We start from the raw sequence: 2,500 nt of genomic DNA on the forward strand, positions 1-2,500 counted from the left end.
GGCTTTTTGGGGGGGGGGCCCGGGCCGTGCCCTGCCCCCCCACCCCCCCGCGCGTCTCTGTCTCCGGTCGCGCGGCCTTGGCTGCCCCGTGGTGTTTTCGGCGCGTCTCGGGATGGGCTTTGCCCTCCCGCCGCCGGCTCTGGGCCGGGTTTTCTCCCGGCCGTTGGTCCTCCATGCCTCCGCTCCACTGCTCCGATCCTGCCGCCGCTTGGCCCGGGCCCTCTCTCCCTGCCCTCGGCGGCGGCGGCGGCGGCGCTGCTTTGCGGTGGGGGCGGTGGTCGGCCGGCGGCCGAGTGGCTCCCGCGTCACGGGCCGTCAGTGCCACGTAAGACCCGCGTTCCGAGGGCGGGCCGCGCGACGGACGGAGTTCGTTACCCGTCGTCAGGGCCGGCGGTCGTTGGGGGCGCCTGGGTGCGGCGCTTTCCCCCCCTCCCTGCCCCGCCTCGCCCGCCTCCCTCTCTCCAGGTACCTAGCGCGTCCCGGCGCGGAGGTTTAAAGACCCCTAGGGGGGGTCGCCCGTCCGCCTTGGGGTCGGGGCGGTCGGGCCGGTGGGGAGGAGGAGTCCCTTCTCCCCCAGGCTCCGCTTCCCCCCATGGGGCGGGGCCCCCGTGCCTCGTCGCGGTCCAGCCCCTCTCACCGCGGCCGTCGGGAGGGGGGCTTACTCGGTGGCCATCGCCGGCCAGTCGGTCCGTGGCCGTGTGCGAGCGAGCGCGTGTGTGCCCCGTGCCTGTGTTGGGGGGGTGGGAACCCCCGGGCGCCTGTGGGGTTGTCCGTGCCCCACCCACTCACCCGTGTGTGTGTGTGTGTGTGTGTGTGTGTGGGCGCCGGACGCCCCGTCGTGTGAAGCCTTCCGACCCACCGGTCTGCTTTGTTTCCCTCTGACTCGGCCGGCGAGAGGCGACCCCCCCGCCCCCCTACGCTCTCCACCCAGCTGCCCCACGTGGGCGGGTGGGTCGTGGGGAGGAGGAGGGGGGGGCAGTGTGCCGTGCCGCCATTCCAAACCAAGCACGTACGACTCTTAGCGGTGGATCACTCGGCTCGTGCGTCGATGAAGAACGCAGCTAGCTGCGAGAATTAATGTGAATTGCAGGACACATTGATCATCGACACTTCGAACGCACTTGCGGCCCCGGGTTCCTCCCGGGGCTACGCCTGTCTGAGCGTCGCTTGACGATCAATCGCCACCCCCGGGGTGTTTCCCTCTCCGGGGGTGGCGCGGCTGGGGTGTCCTCGCAGGGCCGCCGTGTGCCCTTCGTCCCCCTAAGTGCAGACACTGGCGCGCCCCCTCTGCCTCCTGCCGTATCTGCCCCGCACCCCACCCCCCCACGCCCTGCCCCCGCCGCCCGCTCGCTTGACGGAGCGCGTGTGGGACGGTGGGGTGGGTTGGCTGGGGGTGGGCGGCGGCGGCTGCGAGGCCTTGGGGGGGCGCGCGCCGCCCGTGAGAGGGAAGAGACGGACCAGAGGGCTCGCGCCGAGGCCGTTGGCCTTGGCCGCCGCCGTCCCTTTGGGAGCCTCCTCGCGCCGCAAGCGGTCTTTTGGGCATGGTGTGTTTCGCCGGGGGTGGGGTGGGGGCGTCGGGCCGAGTCCCCGCGCCGCGCGGCTGGGAGCCCGCGCGATGTCGGTGGGGGGGTCGAGTCCGGGCCGCCGCCGCCTCCCGTTTGCCGCGCGCCCCCAACGCGGCGGCGGCGGTGGCGGCGGTGTCCGGCCGGCTCCCTGCCGCGGTCCGCCGCGCCGCCTGGGGTTCCTTCCGCGCCCCGCGCCCCCCCAAACAACGCCTCGCCCTGTCGGGGTGGGCGGCTCGCCCCGAGGCCGTGTCGCGCGCGTGGCCGCGCCCCGGGGATGCGTGCCCCGGTGGTGGCCCGCGGGACGCCGCGGTGTCCTTCCGCCGCCGCGCGCTTCCCCCCGGGCTGCGGCCGCGCGGTGCCTCGTGCCCCCGAGCCCGCGGGGTTTCGGTGTCGCTCCGGGGGGTTGGGTGCCCGGCTTCCAGCCACCCGTCGGTCGTGGGGCGTCTTGGCCGCACACGCGCGTGAGGCTGCGTGGAGGGAGAGAGGGGGAGGCAGGGGGGGCCCCCGGCGGTCGGGGGGCGACCGCCGGGTTTTTCTTCTCGTTGCTCCCTCGCCTGCCGCCCTCCTCCTCCTCCTGCGCCTGTCCTCCGCGCCGCGGCGCGTGCGTTCCCCCCGGCCGGTGGGGTCTCTCGGCCTGGTCGTCGTTGTGCGCCTTTCCCTGCCGCGCCCCGCCCCGCCCGCCCGTCCCCGTGCCCGCCGGCTCGTGCTTCCCCGTGCCGCCGCCCGTCTGTGTTCCCTTCTGCCTCCCACCCCCGGCGCCTCCCCCCCGCTTGAGCGGGTGGGGGCGGGGTGGGGTGGGGTGGGGGAGCCAGGCGGGTGGAGGCTGGACCGGGGGTCGGTCCTCGCGCGTGGCTCTCGTACCGTGTCCCCTTCCCACCTGGCGGGTGCCCTGTTCCCCGCGCGTGGGCGAGCGAGCGAGCGGACGAGCGAGGGGG

The 2,500-nt window shown here is 75.4% G+C and overlaps 1 non-coding gene across 1 annotated transcript; it reads left to right on the top strand.

The window, feature by feature from the left end:
* Positions 1–1,013: 1,013 nt before the first annotated feature.
* Positions 1,014–1,166, top strand: LOC146400656 (5.8S ribosomal RNA). Its single transcript, XR_014813837.1, has one exon. It is a non-coding gene; the product is annotated as a 5.8S ribosomal RNA (ribosomal RNA).
* Positions 1,167–2,500: the final 1,334 nt, after the last annotated feature.

Source organism: Sus scrofa, chromosome 8 (assembly GCF_054392235.1).
Source record: "Sus scrofa isolate SSC_HxYL_T2T_F1_AM1 chromosome 8, Sscrofa_HxYL_maternal_Yorkshire_Landrace_v2.0, whole genome shotgun sequence".
NCBI classification, from domain to species: domain Eukaryota; kingdom Metazoa; phylum Chordata; class Mammalia; order Artiodactyla; family Suidae; genus Sus; species Sus scrofa.